This window comes from Acipenser ruthenus, chromosome 8, assembly GCF_902713425.1.
Source record: "Acipenser ruthenus chromosome 8, fAciRut3.2 maternal haplotype, whole genome shotgun sequence".
In the NCBI taxonomy this organism is placed as follows: Eukaryota; Metazoa; Chordata; class Actinopteri; order Acipenseriformes; family Acipenseridae; genus Acipenser; species Acipenser ruthenus.
The window spans coordinates 29,970,526-29,995,632 of NC_081196.1; the positions used below are offsets into that span (position 1 = coordinate 29,970,526).

The window sequence follows — 25,107 nt, forward strand, 5'->3', positions numbered from 1 at the left end:
CTCACGTTCTCCACTCAGAACATGACGGGATTCAATTGCTAATTAATCATTCACTTGAATCCCAGCACGTGAACTAATTTGTGCCATGCCCGTGCTCACATACTACTACATATTTTAATCAGCACTTGAAGTCATTGTGCAATCCCTGTGCCTAAAAATCAAATACACAGTTTACATCACTCGTGCTACATATCCCACATTATATCCCGTGCACAATATATATATATATATATATATATATATATATATATATATATAAACACACACACACACACACCAACAATAACACACCACATACAGCATAAAACACAAAAATAGGCATAGTGGCGGGGCACCCCACCACATGTGCTTTTTACAAATGCACATTTTTAAAGGCTAGCACGACCTCTGCATCTCATTGAATGGTCATGCAAATGAGTTGTGTTACCGAGTATCCCAAACATTGCTTTCTTTACTTTTCTTCCTTGCCGTCTTACTTTAGAACACAATTGCCAAACATCGGAAGGCATTGTAGCTCAGGTCGATACGGTATTTGTAACTCTAGCACAATGCTCTTAACTTGCTCTGTTACTTTGAAGACTCCTAGACAGATTCAGTCCCATCCGTAAACAGATTCAGAGAGTCAGACCTGAGGAGAGCAGAGAAGCTCTACGCTTAATACAAAAAAAGAATTGCAGATTCCAAATTAATAAAAAATAAAAGCTTTCATTTGCTTAATCCCTTTACACAAAAACGATGCACAGGCTTGACTATCGATAGTTGTCAAACAATACGATGCATTGATAAATCTTTGCATCGCCTGAGCCTTAAACTCTATTATTCAGGGATCGGTAACGCAAACGTGAAATACATTTTTTTTTAAACCTATACATAATTTATTTACACTTGTGAATTAATATTGGGGAAAAATAAGCTTTTTAAATTGTGTTATACATATTATGGATGTTTGCTTTTTACTGTCATCAGTAACTCCACAGTAATTTCTGAATGTTTTCATTTCAAATGGTGAAGCATTGAACTTGTGTTTTTGTGGTATGGCAATTTTGTAATTATTTACATACCACAATTTTCTCGTTCGGTTCCTCAAAATAATTCCATATGTGGCTATTAAAAATATATAACAAACGTCAGGAAAAAAAGCTTGTCATTAACTCTCTTACCCCTGTGGACTGGATCATACTACGGCCACTACAGCATGAACACAGAGTGCACCAATGAAGCGCCAGATCGACCGAGAATAAAACCCACCCGAGTGTCAATCTTTCTGTTGCACCAATTAGAATAACTATGTGAGGCAATTGCCAAACCCCTCCCTTTTTATAATATCTGCCCTTACTGTAGCCCCACAGCAGTCGGATATGCGACAGACTGCTGTATATGATGATAAATTACTAAAATTAGTACATTAAAAAATATGGTTTGGTGAAATTTGTCATATGACCGGTTATACGTCTAGCATATTAGTCAACATTTAACCTCTTTAGAGTTTTTATACATTTTAAACGTTTAAAATTTCCATCCCTACACTGTAGGTAATTAAATTGTTCTTGAGGGATATAATGAGAATTTCAAAATTTACAGCCTCTAATCCTTCCAGTGGGTATAGGAATTTGCAGCATATTCTCTGTTCGGTCACTTCAAGCTGTTATGACTGTTTCAAGAATAATGCCTTAATGTTTCGGATACGCATGCATAAGCATAACCTCTTTCTATAAACCTTGACCTCTTTAACCTAGGTTGTGCATCTCAGGGAACATACAATTGAAGAGTCCATCATTCCTTTTCTCTTTGGCCTTGAATCTCTTAATGTGAACAATGTGGACGGGGGCTGGGATTGTTGGATTAATAGGGCAAAGAAAATATATCCTTAACCTTAAAATAAGAAAGTAAGGCTACTTTACATCATTTGAGAAGCTGTAGTACCTCCTACAGAATTGTGCTAGTATTTAAGTTTCCCCAATGCTGAAACAGATTTACACAGGGGTGGGAGTGTTCAGTCTATAGATAATTTTCCATTTTTTAAAAAATATTTTGGTAACTGAAAAATTAGGCCTAGTGTGTGTTTGGAATGTGTACTGTAGCAATGGCAGGCGTTGGCGAGCTGAGAACTGATTTCGTAAGCAAAAATGAAAAGTTGTTTTCAGCTTCTTGCAATTTACCGTAAAAAATATGCATTTTATTTTCCTTGCAGCATTACACTGTAAAGTCTTTTATCAGAGCTGTGCATTTGGTTACTATGGCAACGGGGTCAAAGAAATACAGACTTCATGATTTGGTGTTCGAGTTATACTTATACTAGTCTGTACATTGACCTAGCAAGTCAGGGGCATATATGATGTTACAATTTACTAATACTTTGAAGGTATCTGGTTTTAAAACTTCTGAATTATTTCTACGTAGTATTAGAAATGTAAAGAAATACAAAACCTTTGTCATTTTAAGGTTTGCTCTGTATACGATTTATTGATTTAAAGGCAGCAACATATGGAAATTGCACGTTCCTTTTAAATAGTATGTCAAACATTAATTTTAAAAGGTTTACAAAACTTGAAAATGTCACTGAATTTGTCACTCAAGGTTGTTTTTTTTTAAAAAAAAAACCGTCTGCTTGTTACGTTTTTTTTGCAGCCAACACATTTATAGGACATTGATACATTTTTAAAGATGTTTCAATAGCGACTCGTTTCAATGTTTGAATGCCGTTTGATACTTCCAAGTTGAGCTCAAAGATATTCTATTTAATAGAATAGAAATAAATAGAATATGTTTGGTTAGCAGTACCTGAGAAAATGCAGTGAAAACGAGCAGCAGTATTTAGCTGGAAACGAGGTACTCTCAGCACAGTAATAAGCTTTTAGTTTTGGTTTGAAGGCAGCAGGAGCATAGCCTGTGTTTTTTTTTTTTTTTTTTGCTTGACAGATACCGTTATGCATGGTGACTTAGAGGTAATAAGTTATTACAGTAAGCTAAGAAACAAGCAATACAGCTTTTGTTTTTTTTAGTTTCTGTTTGCACTTTGTTTTGTAAAATGAAACGGTTTGTGCAATTATTTCTGTAGGTTGTATATGCATATTTGCTTTGTATTTGTAGTGTATAGACTACATGCGACTACTGTTAATAATGTTTGCCTTGCTTTACTCAGCACTATACATTTTCCGTTTTGGCTACTTTGCTCTGCTCCCACCCCAGTTTACATAATCGAGGGAAGAATTCACACTGAGAAAGTAAAACTTGAAAAAAAATCCCAAATTAGGCCTACATTCTACATTGAAATAGTTCTTATGATTTGTTTTTACTTTCTGTATTGCATTCTGTATTGTTTACTGCTGGGAGAAACTGTCGTGGCTGGTTTTGGGGTTAGTTTAAACATTAGGTAAATGGCATGTTTAAACTTGACACCCATAGAGTAATACAGCCTCCTACTGCTTGACGTTAATTAAATGAATGATTGTGAAGTAATGTACAGTGGAAGTTAGTTCATCACTTGCAGTACCAGAAGGCACTGTGAGAGCTTCCATCTAGTTTACTGAGCTCGGCCTGGACATGTGGGTTAAGCTAATTGAACACCAACATGTGGGTTAGATTTATTGCCAACAAAGCTCATTTCACTTGTGACCTAAGCAGGACTTACACCTATTGTAAACTTCTAGAGGTGAACATCATGTAAATCTAGTGAATTAGACTTCTGGGCCATTCTATGAAAATGGTATGTTTGTTACACCAGGGGTTGTGTTATTTTCCCTGCATGCTTATGACACGCTGAGACCTATTAGCTTCAGCATGTCATAAGCATGCGCAGAAATTAACACGTTCTCAGGTTACGTAACACGTTCTCGGGTTACATATGGTGTAATAGAGCTGTTTCAGCAGGAGCACGACAGATTACAAAGCAGAGGAAAAATCGCTGGAAACACACACAATAAATACCAGATATGGATACAATTCGACCATCAGCATCAAAACAACAAAACCCACAGAATGATGATGTAGAACTTCCTTCATCAAGTTCAGCTGTAAGGGCTGAACAACAGTGAAGAGGTGGTGTTGTGAGTAAAAAACATAAAGCCGTTATTAACCCTGCAAAATTAAGGAAATACGAGACAGCTACTTGAATTTTGGATTTATTTGTACTGGAAGTGGAGAGATACCTCAACCACAGTGTCTAATTTGTGCACAAGTATTGTCCAATGCATGTTTGAAACCCTCCAAATTACAGAGACATTCAACTGCCAAGCATGAAATACATAAAAATAAGCAACATTCATTTTTTGAGCGGAAAGCATATTGAAATCCTCAACTACCCGCAGATAGAAAGCTTGTAGTGTCATCGTACATAGTGCCGCAGAAAATTGCTAAAGCAAAGAAATAGCATACGATTGCTGAGGAGTTGATAATGCTGTGTGCCATTGGAAATGTTTGGAGAGCAGAAGGCCAAGGAACTGGCAAAAAATACCAATGTCAAATGACACTGTCAAGCTTTTATGTCAGAAGATATAGTTTCGCAGTGCATTGATCGGCTGCATGACAATGATTTTGCTATACAACTCGATGAATCCACAGACATTTCTAAAATGTCCCATTTACTCGACTATGTTCGGTATGTGTGGAATAAGGGAATACAAGAAGACTGTGTTTGCAAGGAGCTCAAGACAACAACAAAGTCAGACGACGTTGTTTTCAAACTGTTAGATGATTTTAAGACTTCAGCAGAAATCAGCTGGACTAACTGCATTGGGGTCTGCACTGCTGGAGCCGCAGCAATGACCAGAAAGCATTCTGAACACAGCGGTAACACTTGTTAATTTTATTAAATCCAGAGCAACAAACTCCAGGTGTTTTGCTGCACTTTGTGAGGAAGTGGGCGCAGAGCACCATTCCTTGCTCATGCACACAGAGGTGAGATGACTATCTCGAGGCAGAATGCTTACCCGTATATTTAATCTCAAGGAAGAGTTACTTACTTTCTTAGCTGATAAGAAACCCGAACTGCTGAAAGCTGATGTGTGGGTGGCAAAACTGGGTTACCTCGCAGACCTATTCAGTGGAATGAATAAGCTGAATAAAACTATGCAAGGTGGGAGCACTGACAGTTCATTCCCTGGGTCGGGAGGTCCGTCAGCCTGGAAAAAGACAAGACTCTGTTGCAGGAACGTATTGACCTGGAAGGTAAACGAGGTAGCAGCTGCAGGCAATAGTCAGCTGCAATCGTTTACCAAGGGGTCATGCATAATCGCATAAAAGGGGCCGGAGAATTGTAAATCTTTTCCTTCGCTTTTGGTTTTTGAAATAGACCCGGAAGGACCCGTGCACATTAAGTATCGTGAGTGTTTGTTTTGTTTGTCTTGTATTTAATTGTTACTTGTGTGTTTATAGACAGCTAACACGTTCCGGAGCTGTCGCTAAGAGCCAGCACTGAACCCGGAAAAGCACTGCACTGTCACTCTTTAAACTGTATCACCCACCACGAGCACTACAGCACACACCCAGGACTGGTGACCTTGGTTGTATATTGTGGGAGAGATACTGTGTTTATTGTTTAGGGCTGCAATCCCTGTTACTGTTCTCCGTGTTTTACGCATCGTTGTGTATAACCAGAGTTTATTATTTGGTCACCAGACCAGGATTATAATGAAAATAAAACGTATATTTTTCCATACCGGATTACAAATCTCTGTCTGTTTATTCCTGCACTGCATCACCTCTGCACCTGTACATAATCAGCAACCACTTTGCCACACTGGTCTACTCAACAAATGTAATACTTACTTTCCTGAACTCACAACGGAACAAGCCACTACACACCTGTGGGCTACAAACCCCATTAGTGAAAATATTGAAGCTAAACTGCCACCCTCTGTCCCATCAAAGCTGTTAGAAGAGCTCATTGACATTTCATCAGACAGCTCCCTCAGAACCAAGTTCAGTAAAATGCTGCTGGAGTCACTGTGGTGTGAGTGCTCAGAGTGCTTCTTCTGCAGCACTGAAAGTGTTGGTCCCATTCAGTACAACCTACTTATGCAAAACTGGATTTTCAGCCATTTCAGACATCGATGAAAACAAAGTACCGAGCCAGGATGGATGAACATTGACCATGACATGCGTGTGTGCTTGGTGAAGATACCTCCTCGTCTTGACAGAGTTGTTGCTGGTGCGAGTGATGCAAGCTATTTCAGTCAATGTGTTTCCTTATTTATGCAAGTCAAGGTTGTTATATAGCAGAAAACCGTAGCGGAGGCTTTGAGTAAATTGTTGATGCTCATAATGCATCAGAGTAGAAAAATGCAACGTGTGTGTATGTATGTGTGTGTGTATATATATATATATATATATATATATATATAATGTATATACACAGTTGTATTCAAAAGTTTACATATCCCAATGGAAATTTATAATTTCTAGAAAATTCTCAAAAACAAAGAATTTTAGGAAAAATCTTTTGTGGAGGAGGAAAAAGTTACAAGGAATAGATGTCTACAATTATTTAGCAAAACTCAAAAAATGCTAATTCAAAAGTATTCATATCCTTTGATATGATAGTATTGTCTACAAGGTTGAGAACCCCTGTGTTACACTACGCATAGATATCAGACTAATGGGAATCCCATTTTTGTGGTCTTGGGTTTATTGTGATGATTAAGATGACTGTGACTGACTGTAAAATATAAATATAGTGTGCTATAGTTGTAAAATGTAGTGCGTCTATTAAACCTACCACAGTAAAAGTGCTACATTGTAATCCCATATTCATGTTTGTCGCTTTGAGGCGGTAGTTGCTATGTACCTATTGGTCACACAAATGTAGTTCAAGATTTTGTTTGTCATTCTAGGTAAAATACTGGGTCATTTTAAAAGTAAGATTCAGCAAACTAGTATTGGAAGTGGCTTGATGGTGGAATGTTTGTGTGTAGCACCAGGACACAATGCAAGTACCAGAATGTCAGGAGCTAAAATGCACTCCAAGTACCACCCCAATAACCGCCGGTGTCATTTAATAGTTTTTATTGCTTCCACAGCTGACCTGTTGCTAAACACAAAACAACACCAAGTATATATACTTCACGCTGCTGCCTTTTTAAAAATATAAATCCCCAACATTACTGTAGTTCAGGGACACGCTAATCTGTTTGTTGTCTGTAATCCACAGGAACCCCAGTTTTGTCCGTTTTCCGTCCCTGAAGGTTGTCCAAGACAAGTCTGTGTATAGTACAAGTGTCCAGCCTATCAAGGTGTCGTAAGGGCATGTTTGACAGTGTCTCAGGCAAGTAACATTTGTCCCTTTTTTATTGTTATTTTTACATTTACAACTATGGCCGTATGTTTTGTCTCATCCTAGAATTTTAGGATTAAGACATTTAATTTAATCATGTAATCAAAGAAACCAGGGGCGTCATTTCAGAAACATGGAGGTCAGAAATATTTCAGAAACATGGAGGTCAGAAACATTTCAGAAACATGGAGGTCAGAAACATTTCAGAAACATGGAGGTCAGAAGCATGGTGGAGGTAAAGTTGTGTCAACATTGAACACTGTCCCAAATAGTATCATGAATAATTGGGCCAGTTTACAATGAGATAACGTTCTTATTCTTAAATTATTTTTAAAGCACAGCACTGGTTTATAACCAGCTCGAAAAATGTTGTTGCACTAAGTTTTATGGTGCCATTTTGGCCATTTTTAGGACAGCTTTGGGCTGTCTCAGGTCTTTTTTTCTGCAGTGTAAATGCACACGGCCAACTAAAGACGTGGCTCAGCGGCAGCTTAGGTCCGTAAGAAAGGCAGTGAAAACTCACCCGACTTTAGGACGGCTCACACACGACGTGAGTGTCGCTCGGCTCCTCCCCCACGGAATCTAAACAGGAAGAAGCCGCAGTGCTGTAGCAGTGTCACAAAAAGAGAAGAATGACTTGAGACACAAGCGTCCTGAAAATTTGGATGTATTAACTGTTTCTATTGGGGAGTATTTGTATCTACATTTTATTATTAAGTTGTCGTCAAAAGTGTACATATCCCAAATATCCATACTTTGGGCTATGTAAACTTTTGAGGCTAACTTTTTTGCTTTGTTAAACAGGTGCAGATGCCGGTGGACGTCAAAGTTTTAAATAAAGATTGTTTTAATAATTTGCAGCCCCTGTCATTTTGTTTTTTAAAGGAACTAAATGTTTTGAATAATTACAATTTAGATAGTGTACTTATAACAAATTATGATTTTATTCATTTGCAGTAGAAGGCTAATTTGAAAAAATAAAATTTGTTAACTGCAATTGTATACAGTAAATGTGTTTTCTCCGGTATTCCTGTGGCTGCGTAGCCTATTTTAACTAAAAATAAAGGACTTATGCATCATACAATTATGTGTATATACAAGGTGAGATAATAGTATAAAGAATAGAGTTATTTTGAAAACAAAAAGGTCTTTATTATTGCAGTAGTAAACAGCAAATTTACTTCTTACTCAAGGTGAAATCCTTCACATAACAAATGGGTCAGGAAACGCAATGTTTTGTCAAACACTGCCTAAACGAATAACCATTTTTCTCATAGACTGCCAGATAAGTATATGTTTTTTTAAGATGAGTCCCCACAATATGAACACGAGACTGTATTGTTTGTTTGTAATACCACTCTGCCTCTTCCACCTTTTGTGGTTTGGGGAGGGGAAAACTCGTCATCCCTTCAGTGGTCGTTATGAAGTCACCGAGCACATATTGTAATTTAGATAGTATTCACGCACATTCGGACCTAAGCCAGCTTAGATCCGAGGTGGCAGTGTAAACGCAGCATTAGAGTCCTGCATCGGGTCGGATACCTGCGGAATGTGAACTTTTTCGCGGTTTGTGGTTCGGGTGCTTGTCAAAAAAAATACATTTTTGGGTCAGGCTCGAGTCTGAATTTGAATCGCCACTTGCGGGTTCGGGTCGGGTTGCAGGTCTTATTAAAGCTGGTCGGGTCGCGGGTAAGAAGATGGTGCTGCAGCGGGTTGTGGGTTCGGGTCGGGTCCTGTAGTAACAGGTCTGGGTCGGAAGTGGGTCGTAAAAATTGGACCCGCGCAGGACTCTGCACGAAGTCTAATTTTATAGAAATAAAGTGTGTAATGTTACAGTCATTTTCACTGAAACATTTGTGTTTTAAAAGTGGTTAAAGGCTTTAACGCTAACCGAATTGCTCTGCTGCCAGCTTTCGATATCCCAGTTAAGTAAACATTTCACAGTTACATACTATAACTACTGCTGCATTAAACAAATAGCAGTACATTTTTTTTTTTATATAATTGTTTTAGCAGCTAGGGACATTTTAGACTACTCTCAAATCACTGAAAAAAAGTAAACTTCGCTGTGTTTAATTTATTCCGTTTTCCACCTGCTTTGGCAAACATGTCCGACATTTCCATTTGACACCATGATATCAATACTATTATATTACAGAAACAATAGAATGCAATGCCATTCTGTGTTGTCTGTATAATCACTGGGCAGCGATGAACTATCAATCAAAATGAATGAATGTCGCTGATGCCTTGAGACTGAGGCACGAGCAATTACATCACATAGCAACTGTCGCCAACTTCGTTCCGGCGGGTTATATAAAAGAATGAAGAAGGAAACTTTGACCATCTTGTATGTGATTATATTATGTATATGGGGGGTGTCAAAATGTGGAAGACAATGTCATGTGGATCGTCGGGTGGTGGATTACGACAACTGTACCCCCTGCCCTATAGCAAATGACGCCCCGAAAGAAACTACAAAATCATATCACAAGTCTACCGGAAGCCATAATAGTAGTACTTTTTATTTGCAGTGCATTCCATTGCGTTTAAAGACTTCCTTAATCCTCAGGCATGGACTCAATGAGGTGCTGAAGGATCGAGTTATCCTTTATATTCCTCCATGCATTCTTTACACTTGATTCAGGTTCGTTTTAGTTGCATGGATAACTTTACCTGATTTTCCTGTCCTTACAGACACCAAACATTCTAATGAGGATTGAGATTCAGATGAATTTGGAAGTGATACTGTTGTCTACTAATCATTTCTTCACTTGTTTGGCTTGATGGCAAGGGGTTCCGTCATCTTGGAAGTAGAAATTTAATGTTAGCGAAAAATGGTGCTGAGCCATGGGGTGGAGGTGGTCTTGAAGTTTTCAGGTACCAGTGCTTGTTCACAGCTGTCCTCTTGGGGTAGAATGTGTAGGGATCCTGTGCCTTTGGCAGAAAAGCATCCCCAGATACGGACAGTTTCCGGATGCTTTGTTGTTGGAACTGTACACTCTGGCTTGTATCTTTCTCCTTTGCGCCTTCAGACTCTTAATCCACCTCAGTTTCCAAAACAGCTGAAGGGGGAGTTGTCAGAGAAAATAGGTGATGATCTTGGCGAGGAATGCTGACTTTAGGGCGTCCAGACCTTCCTTATGAAGTGCAATGATAGCTGAGCATGTTTCCAAGGAGATATGGCTCTTCCACAAGGATTACTCTGAAGTTATAAAATCTATGTAAAAATCATGCTTGTATAGCTTAAATCTACTCGTTAACACTTCTAATTGAGTAACATTTATAACGTATTTTTGGAAATCGTGTGTGTTCAAATTATATTTCGAAATGTTGCATTTTTCAATTTGTCACTTTTTTAAAGTATATCTAGGGATCTGTTATGTTTTTTTTATTTTATTTTTAGGTCACCTTATGTCCCTTTTAAAGTTATATTAAGCCGACTCTGTTTCTTAATTAAACTCTTGGAAAAACATTGATTGTGAAACAAGATCACTTTTGTTTTTTATCCTGTAACTTGAATGAGACTATGATTGATTATGTTTCATTTGATAATGTAAAAAAAAAAAAAAGCAGCTCCTTATTTTTAATTAAAACCGAAATATAAACAAGAAGTTCATAAAATTGCCTTTTCCAGATGTAAAATCTTAATGACTCATTGCAAAAATGTTATAACCTGTTTTGCAAATTAATAATTTCCTCTTCATTACAATTTAATGAATTCAATTTAACTTCACTGGCTGTTTTGCGTTCGTTTTGAATCCTTTAGATCCTTGGGTTATCAGTTTGAGTAGTAAAGATTAACATGTTTTTTTAAGTTTCCTGTCCTCCAGACTTTGGATTTTTGAAGAATACAGTAGGAAGTATCTTGAGGTACACATGCTTGAACTTTTGATTCTTTCTTCGTCAGTGACACCATTGTTTTGGTGTAAGTTGGAGTACAGGGATGGAAATAAGACTCCTGTTGCATAGCAGTTTCACCCATTCCAGGTTTTACTATGAGCCACAGTGTATAGGTAACAACCTCTGGTGTGTTTTATTAAACTCGCAGGAAAACCCCATAATGTCAATATTCTATTTATACATGAGTCATTTACTGACAGCGTTCGTACAGTGTGTGGTACAGTTAATCCGATAGTGGATGTATTGTTTGTTTCTTGTAGTGTAGTGCTCTGCAGTGCAGTGAGAGAATATGAATGGAGAGACACCTGTTTCACAGACAAAGGGCGTTAACCTTCTTGAACAGTATGTCAGAATTGTTTTCATTGTCTCCTAGTCAATGAAAACACTTGGAAGCACCATGTTCCAAACTCCAAATTGAATTTTAATTTTGAATTAATTATTGTTGGTGTCCATTTTTGCGGTATTTATTGGTGAGTCTTAAATGCTTGTTATTTGTACTGTATTTTAAACTAGATTATCTTTGAGAACTAAACCAAAGCTTTTTCATCCATTGCAGCTTCCATGTCAGCAGTCAGATCTGTCTGCACAGTGCAAAAATATGAATTTCAGTCCCTGACTGGAATACAAAAAAACATGAATGTTCAATCAGTAAAGGGGATTTTTTTAGACCTTTTAAAACCACGTGTCTACTGACTAGACCATCCAGCTCTGCTGCTTTGATTGTCTGTTCTGCAGCGAGCCACATTGTTAAGAAGCTGTGTTTGATATCCAACAAGGGATTTCTGATCGCATTAAAATACGCTTCTAGTAATAATTCACCATTTGAAATTTAATCAAAACAAATAGATGTGTAACACTTGAGCATTATTTATTTATTAACCAAATGTACCAACAAACTGGGTTTTTCTAAGCTGTGACGGTGCTCGGCAAATGCTTTGTTTCAAGTCAGTGGATGTTGTGCAGTGAATGGCTGTGAGTGAGCATTTACTGTAATGTCACATAGCTGCCAGTCTGACACAATATACTGTACAGGGTTATTTATGAAGTCAGTTGGCCACCTTGCAATGCTGCTGGTTAAAGAAAACATTATCAAGATGTGTGTGTGTGTGTTGCCTTGAATTAAAAACAGTTGAATGCATTTTATCTTGGTAATGGAAACCTTTAAGGCAATATTAACTAGTTAATACTAACACAGGTGTCAGCTACAGGGCTCTTTATGCCCCATTGTGGTAATATAGGTAATCTGGCTCTCACCCTGTTGAATTACAGTATTATTTTATCAGAGAACAGCAGTACCTCAAACAGGATGGCAACAACATACATTTGGTTGGCTTCCAAGCTGATCCATTTACATCTTTTGAATAGTTTTTAACCCTGTTACGGAAATAGAATGATCTTTGATCTTTGGTGGTAAATCTTCCGACCAACCAACCTGTGAGGGCGCTAAGTAACGGGAACAGAGTACCCTGGACTGTTAGGCCTGACACTTCGTTCCGAGGGTTAAAAGGAAGTCAGTCATCTAGAAAGGGGGCAGAGCTTCGGTGCACTAACTCATCGACCCGGAAGGGAAATGATGTGGCAGCCGCGGATTGGAGGAGTGGCTGCAGTCGTTTACCAAGGGTCATGTATTACGGTACAAATAAGGGACGAAGCGACGTAATCTGTTTCTTTTGTTTTGATTAGAGAACAACTTGGAAGGACCTGTGATTATTGTGTGAAAACGTATTGTGAGTGTTTGTTTTGTTTGTCTCTAATTGTTGCTTGTTGTTATTAGTAGACGGCTAACACATTCCGGAGCTGTCGCCAAGGGTCAGCACTAACCCGGCACAGCACTGCACCATAAAGTCACGCATTCCTTGTACCTGCACCACGAGCACTATTATTTGGGACTAACCTGTTTTGTCAACAGTTCAATACCCATTGCTGGGTATTGCCTGGGATTATTATTTGCGGTCGTCAGACCTGGATTATAAATGAACACAATTGCACTTGGATTCTTGTTGTCTGCCTTTTTCATTAATCACCGCATCACTACTGCACCTGCACACAGCAAGACACTTTGCCTCAAACCCCCTCTGAGAATGTATATTCACAGTGACAGGGATATAGTGAGGTTGTCCTATAGATGTACATACTGTATATCTTGAGATCTGTAAATCCAACTGTGATAACACCTGTTTAGGACCTTCTTTTGCACAAGTTAGAGTGATAGCAGGCAATATAAGCAGGTGCCTGTATGTTAATATATGTTCATAAGGTGGATCAAAGTCTTGTTCATGATAGTGATAGCTCTAATGCTGTATTTACAGCTGTGGTAGGGATGTGCCCTTTAACAGCAGGGGTGTCACACTCGGTTCCAGCTGGGCCACAGTGTCTTATGGCTTTTGTTCCACCCGAGCTCTGTTACTTAATTGGTCTAATTATTTGATTAATTGGCAACATTTAACACTTCTCTTCAGGCCTCAAAATGTTTTATAGGTATTGTTCCTTGAATAAAGTGCATTTTTTTAATCATCAACTTTAAAAGACCTTGAAAAAATATGAAGCGCCCAATTGAACAAATAATTAAGTTACCTGGTAAGTTGGAATGAAAACCAGAAGACCCTGCAACGCTCGAGGACTGGAGTTTGACAGCCCTGCTGTACAGGGTGTGCAGTGTAATATACCATGCCTCGGCTGTGTGTGTGATCTGCAAATGGTCGCATGGCTGGAGAGTGTTGCCGATACCCTTTTGGGCATACAAAGTATCCATCGCACCCCTCACTCCCCTGCTTTTTGCGGAGTCACGGGCAGTGTTGTAATCTAATCGAGTCGAGTCACAGTCGATAAAGACTCGAGTCTAGTCTTTAACATGCCAAGCTCAAGTCGAGTCACAGAGTTTGCACGAGTCAATTAGAATCATTATTTCTGACAGTTCGAGACAGTTTGATTTAATCGGATTCATTTTACAGGAGAGCTACAAGTAAAAATTAAATTAATTGAAAATACAAAATTGAGTTAATACAATAATATGGTCATACTTGCCCCACTGATATTCACCATTAAAGTCCACAGTTTCTGTCCTGTGTTTTTGTCTCCTTTTCCGATTCACTGGCCTATTTATAAGCAGATTTTGTTATTGACCATCCAAAGGCCCTTTTACCAATGCTCAATTGTGTTGGATGTACAGTAATGGATACCACGAAACAAAAGAATGCATTTAGCAATTTATTTACAATTTTACTGTGAATGAGTGTGAGTGGTGCGGTAACAAATACAAGGTTCAGACAGTAATTGTCCCAAAAATGTCTGTGCTTTAATTACTACGAGCACAAAAAGCTGCCCTGCTACCGTGGTACGTGCTGGTGCTGTGCGGTGAAGGACGTGCTCAGTGTAGTAAGCTGGCTCCGTGGCTGCAGCCCCTGGCTCTTTTAATCCTCCTCTGCAACAACAAAAACAAACATGTAACAAAATAAAGCACAGTTCCGGCTGTCAGTCACATTTCAGTGCAAGGGGGCCATACTCGCACAACTGCATCCCCTTTGTACCACCAAACTCCTCCCTGCAACCAGCCCGTTGCCATGGTTTATCCAATTGCTGCCTGACCCGTATCTGATTGCAGTGGAGTTGTTTAGAGTACTTGCAGTTACGCACTTTTCCCAAGAGGGCCGACTTCCTGTTTCCACCCACCGTCGAGTCGACCCGTCTATGGGGAAGTGTACTACCAACCTTACCCGGCACTCTTTCTGAACGGGAGGGAGACTTACAGCATCGACTCTTTTTCTCTATCACACAGCCCGACTTTCTCAACAGTGAAACTCCCTGATAGGGTTTTTTTTCCAGATACCTTAACCATATGAAAGGAAATTCTATGGCATTTAATTTGATGTAGAAATCTTGCTTCTAGTCCTTAAAACATAGCCATTACAAAGGCTAAGAGTTTAACATAATAATGCATGTTACAAAATAACTAATTTTATTATTTCAGATAAAGGGTTATGCACTAATGCATTTAAAAAATAAATAAATAGCAAGTATTTCACACAGAACACATTGCACCATAAACCCTTTAACCACCTATACTTAGCACAATAAAATAACTGTTTGTCTAAATAAAATCAATGTAGTTAAAATATGCAAACGTACAGTAATACTAAGAGGTCAATTGTATTTTGAATAACCCTACTAATGTAGAAGACTGGTATTTTAGCTGCTGTTATATAAACACATGCAAACTACACAGCAGCGCAAACAAACACAAAGTCCACAGACCACCAATTCACTGAAAACAATGCAGTTCCATCCTCAACCTCTTTCGTCTGGCAATGTTGATTGTGCCTATTACCAAAAGCCCCCCCCCCCCCCCCCCCCCCATTTTTTCACACATTGAAAGTGTTGAGTAGGTTGTGTAAATCAAAGGGAAAAGAATCCCATTTAAATGCATCAAGGATTTCAGTTTTTTGTTGTTTTTTTGCCATCCCCCCTAAAATTTTGCGCCAGGAGTGGCATAAAGTCACCCAACATCATTGTGAAAAACTGGTGGAGAGCATGCCAAGACGCATGAAAGCTGTGCTTGAAAATCAGGGTTATTCCACCAAATATTGATTTCTGAACTCTTCCTAAGTTAAAACATTAGTATTGTGTTTAAAAATGAATAGCAGCAGTGTGGAGTGTGGAGTAGTGGTTAGGGCTCTGGACTCTTGACCGGAGGGTTGTGGGTTCAGTCCCCAGTGGGGGACACTGCTGTTGTACCCTTGAGCAAGGTACTTTACCTAGATTGCTCCAGTAAAAACCCAACTGTATAAATGGGTAACTGTATGTAAAAATAATGTGATCTGTATAATGTGAAATAATGTATAATGTGATATCTTGTAACAATTGTAAGTCGCCCTGGATAAGGGCGTCTGCTAAGAAATAAATAATAATAATAATAAGAAGAATATGAACTTATTTTCTTTGCATTATTCGAGGTCTGACAACACTGCATCTTTTTTGTTATTTTGACCGTTGTCATTTTCTGCAAATAAATGCTCTAAATGACAATATTTTTTATTTGGAATTTGGGAGAAATGTTGTCAGTAGTTTATAGAATAAAACAAAAATGTTCATTTTACCTAAACACATACCTATAAATAGTAAAACCAGAGAAACTGATAATTTTGCAGTGGTCTCTTAATTTTTCCAGAGCTGTATATACAGATGTGCTCAAATTTGTTGGTACCCCTCCACAAAAAACAAAGAATGCACAATTTTCTCTGAAATAACTTGAAACTGACAAAAGTAATTGGCATCCACCATTGTTTATTCCATATTTAATAGAAATCAGACTTTGCTTTTGATTTTTTATTCAACATAATATTGTAAATAATAAAACAAATGAAAATGGCATGGACAAAAATGATGGGACCGCTAACCTAATATTTTGTTGCACAACCTTTAGAGGCAATCACTGCAATCAAACGTTTTCTGTAGCTCTCAATGAGACTTCTGCACCTGTTAACAGGTATTCTGGCCCACTCTTCCTGAGCAAACTGCTCCAGCTGTCTCAGGTTTGATGGGTGCCTTCTCCAGACTGCAAGTTTCAGCTCTTTCCATAGATTCGATAGGTTTCAGATCAGGACTCATAGAAGGCCACTTCAGAATAGTCCAATGTTTTGTTCTTATCCATTCTTGGGTGCTTTTAGCTGTGTGTTTTGGGTCATTATCCTGTTGGAGGACCCATGACCTGCAACTGAGACAGAACTTTGACACTGGGCAGTACGTTTCGCTCCAGAATGCCTTGATAGTCTTGATTTCATTGTGCCCTGCACAGATTCAAGGCACCCTGTGCCAGGCGCAGCAAAGCAGCCCCAAAACATAACCGAGCCTCCTCCATGTTTCACTGTAGGTATGGTGTTCTTTTCTTTGAAAGCTTCATTTTTTCGTCTGTGAACATAGAGCTGATGTGACTTGCCAAAAAGCTCCAGTTTTGACTCATCTGTCCAAAGGACATTCTCCCAGAAGGATTGTGGCTTGTCAATATGCATTTTAGCAAATTCCAGTCTGGCTTTATGTTTTTCTGTCAAAAGTGGAGTCCTCCTGGGTCTTCTTCCATGGAGCCCACTTTCGCTCAAAAGGCGACGGATGGTGCGATCAGAAAATGACGTACCTTCACCTTGGAGTTCAGCTTGTATCTCTTTGGCAGTTATCCTTGGTTCTTTTTCTACCATTCGCACTATTCTGTTCAATCTGGGGTCGATTTTTCTCTTGCGGCCGCGCCCAGGGAGTTTGGCTACAGTTCCATGGACCTTAAACTTCTTAATAATATTTGCAACTGTTGTCACAGGAACATCAAGCTGCTTGGAGATGGTCTTGTAGCCTTTACCTTTACCATGCTTGTCTATTATTTTCTTTCTGATCTCCTCAGACAACTCTCTCCTTTGCTTTCTCTGGTCCATGTTCAATGTGGTGCACACAATGACACCAAACAGCACAGTGACTACTTTTCTCCATTTAAATAGGCTGAATGACTGATTACAAGATTGGAGACATGTGTGATACTAATTAAAGAAACTAATTAGTTTGAAATATCACTATAATCCAATTATTTATTATCTTTTCTAAGGGGTACCAACAAATGTGTCCAGGCCATTTTAGAATATCTTTGTAGAATAAGCAATAATTCATCTCTTTTCACAGCTTCTTTGCTTTATTCTATGACATACCAAAGGCATGCAAGTAGACATGATAAAATAGCTTTTAATTTCATCACTTTTCAGGAGGAATGAAGCATCATTTCAATGAGCTGTAAGGGTACCAACAAATTTGAGCACGTCTGTATATATATATATATATATATATATATATATATATATATATATATATATATATATATATATATATATATATATATATATATATATATATAATTATAGAACTAGGTTTATAAGCATTCTAAGGGTTCGAAATTAACGGTGGCCTGCGGACACCAAATATTTCTTTGGGCTACCAAACTTGCACCACCAGTCACCCGGTAGGTCACCTTAAATTTTTCCCTGTTTTAAAAAAAAAAAAAAAAAAATGGCACCAACAAAACGTAATCTTTGCTAGCTGCTAAGTCAGCTTCCTGACTAACTTCAATTCCCCTGTTATCAATGTACTGTATCAAAAGCTACTCAAATTGAGGAGACCATAATAGTAGGGAAATGTGCATTCCACGAAGGTAAGACCCATGTGACAAAGATCGAATGATTCTTGGTGTTTGATCTCCCTCCCGACCTGTGAGGGTACTGTATAAAAGGAACAGAGTACCCTTAACTAAATGGCATGACAATTTATTCCTTAGGGTAGGTGGAAGTCAGTCATTTAGGAGGGGGACGGAGCTACGGTACCCAAACTCAGTGACTCGGATGGGAAACGGTGTGGCATCCGAGGATTGGAGGAGCGGATGCGCTCGTTAACCTAGGGGTCATGAGCAAGGGTATAAATAGGGGTCATAGTGTAAGTGATCTGTTCCTTGGTAAATGGTTAGTGTTTCAAACCTACAAGGAGTCTGTTGCAGTATCGTGAACTGTGAGTTTTTTTTTCTTGAGTTTGTTAACTATTGTCTGTTTTTAATAGACTACCAGTAGCACGATCAGGAGCTGTAGCGAAAGCCAGCATAAACCCGGATATCACTTTCACCCCTGCATTTCACAGAGAACTGTAATACACCACTTGCACTTAATCACTATCACTAAGAACTGTGTGTGTTTAGTGTTGGTGTGTAAAACTGGACTTTTTGGTTACAGGGATTTACAAATACACTCCGCTGTATCACTCCATCATTATTATTTACAGGTGTTTGCCGTAAGGCTGGACATTGTTTAATAAACACCCTTGCACCTAGAAATCATTTCTGTCTGTTTTGTATCCACTCTGCACTGCACGCACCTATATTCACTCACCACTTTGCCACAGCCCACCAGACTCCACTCTCCAGGTTGAGTGCTACTCAGTGAAGTGTTACTGGTGGGCATGAAGCAAGGCTCACGGTGACAGTTTGTGCAAGACTGCTGCTGTTTATAACACTTATGACAGCTAAATATGTCTCTCTGGAGGGTGGGGCTCAAGCAGCAAAAAAACAAAACCTTTCTGACGCCGAGAAAAAAGAAAAGAATATGAGACCGATCGCTTTTGAAACTGATAGTAAGTCGGCATTACATTTCCCGTGGCTGACATAAGCAAACAAAAGCAATGTTTTGTGATGTGTGTACACAGTTTCGTCAATTAGCAGACCCCTGCAGCAGTTTTATAGAGAGCAGCAGTAATTACTATTAAGAAGTACAACAGTTCAAGGCATCGGAGAGCTTTTGAAGCTGACCTAGCAAACCAGGGCTGACCGAAGCAGAGAAAACGTTGTCTAAGAGGAGATATTGTGCCATCTATTTAACAACTGTCATGCCTTGTTAAAAAAATCCAGACCCTTCACTGGGGTTTTGTGATGAATATTTAATATTTGAGTAAAGTGCCATGTCTTTCAAGTAATACTTAGTAAAAGCTTTTCTTGTGACTTTCTCTACTGTTGATGAAAATGGTGTAATTCAGTTTAAAGGTGTGATGTTTTTTGTCAAAATAAAACAAAAATCAAGTTTGCTTCAATTATATTAATCACACGCTGTGTTATTTACCAGATTTATTGCGATATAGTTTTGGTTTAATAAAACATTCTTTCGTGAATAGTGAAGTCCAAACTACTTTTGGCAAAAAAAATTAAGAAAATAATAAAGCCAGCATGCTTTGGCTTTATTGTATTGGTTACAATAACAAATAATAAAGTACAGTACATGATTGAGGTTAAATAGTACTGTGTCATGAAAAACAATATGGATTATAAATATTTTACAGTACTAGTGCTTCATCGGCTCAAGTGTTTTATTAACATATCCAATGGATTTCTCCATCATTTTTGGAGACGTTTTTTTTTGTTTTATTGCAAAGTGTGTCTTTATAAATGTAAACTGTCGGTGTTCACTATTAATAAGCACTTCCCATGGTTGTAGTCTGTTCAGCGATTGAAAATAAAATAAAATTGATAACTCTGGGGTTTTAGGTTTCATTCTCTTGTTTGACTCGGTTTTACAACACACACCATACAGAACTATTATTAACAGATAATATAATTGGCAATATATATTTCAGGGTGTTATTGACACATACAAAATAAATAAATTGAGCACTACAATATTATATCATGCTACCAAAGAGAAATTGTATTTGACATCGTCCAGTCTGAGATGTACCATAGCGACACTCAGACAAACGCTCACTTACATTATAAGGTAGAAATGTAGTCAGAATGTTCTTGGTTTTCGTTTAAAAGTAAAACATTAACAGGATTTGCTCTTTCCACATGATCACATACAATAGCTGCAGTCAGGACTAACAGCAAACTCTTATCTGCCTGTTAATTAAAAACTGAATTCACTTCACAGAATGCAGGACTATTGTGTGGCACTTATGGCAACGTGGAAGTCCTTTTACAAAAATAGGCTAAAACATAAGTAAAAGGATATAGTTTGGAAAGAAAAAAAATGTTATAAACAGTTAAGAACATAAAGTTTACAAACGAGAGGAGGCCATTCAGCCCATCTAGCTCGTTTGGTTGTTAGTATCTTATTGATCCCAGAATCTCATCAAGCAGCTTCTTGAAGGATCCCAGGGTGTCAGCTTCAACAACATTGCCGTGATCCTTTGCTTTTAAGAGCACACTCAAAAAGCAATGGCTTCAAATGGGTCTTTATCAAGGTGTGAGCTCCAAGCTACTGTATGGAGGTAAAAAGCAGACTTGTTTTTCTTCACTTCACTCTCTCTCCCTCTTTGGTTGCTTTAGCCAGAATGTAATAAAATGATCAATCAATGTGAGAAGAAAAGTAAAAAGGTTCAAGGCTTTTCCTCATAAAAGCATTTTTACTGATCTTTTGGATTTGTTTAGTTGTTTGTGTTCTCTTTGCAACGAGACCATTGGAGTTCTAGAAGCGAAGTAAGTTCCTTCTGGTTTTGTTTACCATACTTTTTCACATGGACTTGGATTTAGCCAATATTTTCTGTCAAAGCAAATCTACCTTTCTTTGGTTACACTTTTGAACCAGTTGCAGGACTGCAGATTCAAATTAATCTAACTAATTAGGAAAGATGCTGAATGTTTTTTTTTTAAGGTATGTGTTAAATCAGTTTACTCTGCATGTTCATTGGCTATGTAAATGTGTGTGCATCAAAGGGGCCTGGACTAGACACAGCTTGCAGGTTCCACACACCTGCGTGCAGCTCAGTGGTGTAGTCGGGGGTATATGCAGATAAACTGAGTTTACCCACTTTGAATTTGACCAATATAGCGTTTACCCACTTCTGCTCTCCTGTGATGTGCAAATCATGGATTACTTAAAAACAAGATATTTTAATGTTGATTGTGTGTTCTGTTTGAGTGTGTGTGCGAGTGTTCTGCAGTGTTAAAGGGTTTGAAAAAGGTGCTGGTATGCACACAAAAAAATGTACGGCGGATGGCCGGATTATGTATTGTTTTTAAATGCCATCTACAAAGGGGGGCTCTGGTTGGCTGAGGGCTAATAACAATGCATCTGTTCATGTTTATCTGTTCATTCTATCTGTTCAACTCCACCAAACAGCCGTTTACCTACTTTATTTACCACTACACCACTGGTGCAGCTCCTCAGATCCCCCTCAATAGAAGGCTGAGATTAAATCCCCACTGCGTCTGTTGGGCTGTGATCCAACTTTTCCTTAAGATTTGGCAAGTATTTGAAGACAGGAGAAGACCCCCCTTGGAGGAATCGGACATTTATAGGGCAGGGGTATTCAAAATTACATTCACTGGAGGGCCAGATAAAGCAATGTCCAAATCATGGGGGGCCACAGGGCGCTTGTGGGAGGAGGGGGGGTAACCACTTGCAATGATACGATTTATGATTGCCATTTAATAATACAATACAAAGCAAATGTATTTATCACTGTAATGCTATTACAACTGCATGCTAGTAATCTTAATGTTATTATAATTATTAAATTAAAATCTAATCTCCTTTCTTTTTGTCTAAAATTGACAGTCGCTCGCATCGTCTTTGTTTTTGAAAAGTTACTGTGCAACAAGTATGCAAGTAATGAAAGCACATCTAAGTGGCGGTGGCATGGCAGATTTGCCATCACAGCAGTGCCAGACGTTCCATAATGTGGGGGGTGGGGCCAGAACAAACAATTGAGGGGGCTACACCCCACTTTGTGCAGGCATGCATAAAATACTTTTAAATCATTTTCAGTGTCAAAAGTGGACCAGGGTGAACAGCAAGCATTTAAACAGCAACCTTAAGGAAAGATAAGTTACAGGAGAGGAGTAATTATTTAAAGAAGTTAATTAATAATAAACAGCAAAAATAATATTCACGGTTAGGTTACGGAGTATGACATGTTGCCTATAAATATTGTAATTACCCTATAGATATCAGTGACCTTTCAACCATGCGTATCTGCACCTAGCAATTGTAATGAACTACTTTTACAAAATCCTGCCTACTTCTTCCTGAAAGAACCCATCATTGAAAAAAAAGAGACTGACTATCACTGCTGTGCACTAAGTTCTGTGCAGCTGGATGTCTCAGATCGGTGCAGTTTGTGTCATTTACAATGTCTTTGACGATCTCACACAAGCAATCCACAGTGGAAATGGTGGTGTGATTTGCCACTAGAAACACTAGTTTCAATTCTGCCCTTCTATTTTTGTTGCTAACCCCCAACATGGGTGCTGCAGTTTGTTATTTTATTCAAGGCAGAATGTGGAGCAGCATTGTTACTATGTTTCGTTGTTTTTGAATATCTTATTGACGCTGCAGAAGCCGTTGGCTTTGTCTCCTGGATCAGCAATTAGCCATCCTTAAAAAAAAAAAAAAGACTTTGCTATTTACTTTCATTGTTTAAAGATGCGCTCTATTAAATTACTCATTTTCAAATGCAATGGAAACTGAAAAATATCAGCGTGAATCTAAAGCTCTGTATTTTGTATTAGAAAATAAGCCATTTATAAGGGAGTTCTTAGTGGTGCTACTTTTTAAGGGGTCATTTTATTTATTAACTGTGAACAAGTAGACTTCTAATATTAAATATTTCATTTTTAGGGGTTAGTAAATATAACTTGAATATTATTAGATTTCGGATTGCTGTTTTTCTGTGGTTTTAATGTGTTTTGGTACATGCAGAACGAGGGTGCAGCATTTTAATAAGCGATTAATCTATAATTTAAAAAAGAATAAATGCAGGACACACTATTACAATCACTATTTGTAATTGTATTAACATTAATACAGACTAATCATTTATTAAAATGTTGTGCTCTCATTTTAGCGTTCATTCTGTATTTAATGAGAGACTTGGACGATTTAAAAGCCTATTTAGTTGTTTCACATTAAAACCCTGTAAATTAAAGTGATTTTACTATTACAATCTACATTTTATCTGACGGTCTGGTCTCACTAACGTCTTATAACAACACTTTTTAATCTGCAATCATATCATAATATGTCTGCTTACATGTATTGAAACTCAGTTAAATTTGTTTAAAGGCATTTTTACGTTACTGTAATAAATAACGTATTGCTAGTTAGGTTTGCCAATACAAAATGTAGATAAACTGGCCAAAGACACATTTTTTAATTTATTGTAATGAGATACATTGAAGCCAGGATGCAACTGGTATGTGTTAGTACAGTATTAAGGTAGTCGCAGATGCTCTTGTCAGATCTAATGAATGTGTGTGGTCGAGCTCCAACAATAGACACTCTAACCCTTAAAAACTGTTTCTCGTTCCCAGGAAGGAGTTATTTTACTATATTTTGCCCATGACTTCGGCATCTTTCCTTTGCCGGATCTGAGGGTTTTTTTAATAACTTTGTCTATTTTCCCCGGAAAAAAAAAGAAAAACAATCCTATTGGTGGCTTGACGGGGCTGGGGACTGTGTGTGTGTGCGCGCTGCTCTTACTCTCATTCTGAATGAATGTGTTATGTTAATCATGTTGTGTCAATCATTGCAGAGATTTCATGTTTTTAAAAAAAAAAAAAAAAAAAATTGGTAAAACCGCCCAAAAAGACAACCCGCCTAGCATAATTCTCTCGCAAAACGTAATTAAAAATGGCCCAATTTTAAATAATACACCATGCATTTGAAATGATAATAATAATAATAATAATAATTATAATAATAATAATAATAATAATAATACAAATGCACAGGGGTGGGGAGTGAGTACCCTGTTCTAAAATAAACAAACAATATATTTAAACAGCAGGGCTTTGCCCTGCCCCCTTTTATATGTGCAGGGCTTTTCTACCACCCCACTACACCAGTGCATTCTGGTAAGCATAGTCCTGTTTCTCTCAAAGGCAAGAATGGTACACGAGACAGGTAAAACGTACCAGAATGCATTGGGTTGCAAGTTGAAAAGCCTGAACTATCCTGTGTGAGGGTTGGCATTTAGTGTTTAAACCAATTAGCACCAAGCATTTCAATGTGAGGGCGGGTGCTTATTGTTTCAACCTATCAGCACCAAGCATTGCCCTGCTATAGCAAGTGTTTACTTTCCAAAAGTCTTGTAGCAGCTGGTTTCGCTGTGATAACTGAGCTCAGCAATGTCTGATGACAAAACGTGAAAAATATTCTCAAGCATCCAGCACTACATTTAAAACAACGCCAAGCAAGGAATATTTAAACTGTTGTTAATATACATATGTCAAAATATCTATCAATAAACAAGCCATATTACCTTTTGTACATGTTATTGTTTGTGTTTGTTTAGCACTTCCTTTTAATAAGCTGCATGTTGGAATTATAGGTACTGTATTGTATTCTGCAGATAATATGCCACTGGAACACACACAAACACCCATTAATTTACAGGTAGGTGGAGGCGGGAGCAGTGTCTCTCTCTGTCTC

General features: G+C 38.1%; 1 protein-coding gene across 2 annotated transcripts in view; it reads left to right on the top strand.

Annotated features, from left to right (window-relative positions):
• LOC117406564 (DNA repair protein REV1-like) overlaps window positions 1-25,107 on the top strand; it is an 87,107-nt gene that overhangs the window by 4,245 nt on the left and 57,755 nt on the right. Inside the window, exon 2 of one of the 2 annotated variants that reach the window (XM_034010647.3) lies at window positions 7,148-7,261. The exons of the other annotated variant lie outside the window; for it this stretch is intronic. The gene's annotated coding sequence lies outside the window, so the exon portion shown is untranslated. The remainder of the gene's footprint in view (window positions 1-7,147; window positions 7,262-25,107) is intronic. 2 annotated transcript variants of the gene reach the window in all.